Below are 500 nucleotides of genomic sequence, written 5' to 3' on the forward strand. Positions count from 1 at the left end.
TCATGTTTCATGTTTTGTGTTCATTCATTTTTTTTCCATAGTCCATATATATCCCGAAAAAAAAATTTTTGTTTTTCTTTTATATAAAAAGCAAAACCTAAAGAAATGACAAAGTCGCATTCCATTTTCCATTGGAACATTATATTTTGCAAGTATGCCAGAGGCCCCATTCTTCTAAAATAAAACACCAACCAACAAAATTAATTTCTCTTTTTCTTTTTTATCTTTTAGTCTTCTAGACAAAATCACCATTTAGTCCTCCGAAATGTATGGTCTTGATAATTCAATTTTTTATTCTTGAATGCATATATTATCCTTTAAATATAAACAACACTTGATAAAATTTCTCAATATCCCTTCAATTGTTTAGCTTTCGAAATATTTTTATATTTTATCATATATTATTTATTTCTAAAGAACTGCAAACATATTTTTCTTAAAACTAAATCATTAATATTCTAATCTTTAAAAGCTAAATCAGCTTTCTTTTGAATATTTTT

This window comes from Arachis ipaensis, chromosome B01 (assembly GCF_000816755.2).
Source record: "Arachis ipaensis cultivar K30076 chromosome B01, Araip1.1, whole genome shotgun sequence".
Lineage (NCBI taxonomy): Eukaryota > Viridiplantae > Streptophyta > Magnoliopsida > Fabales > Fabaceae > Arachis > Arachis ipaensis.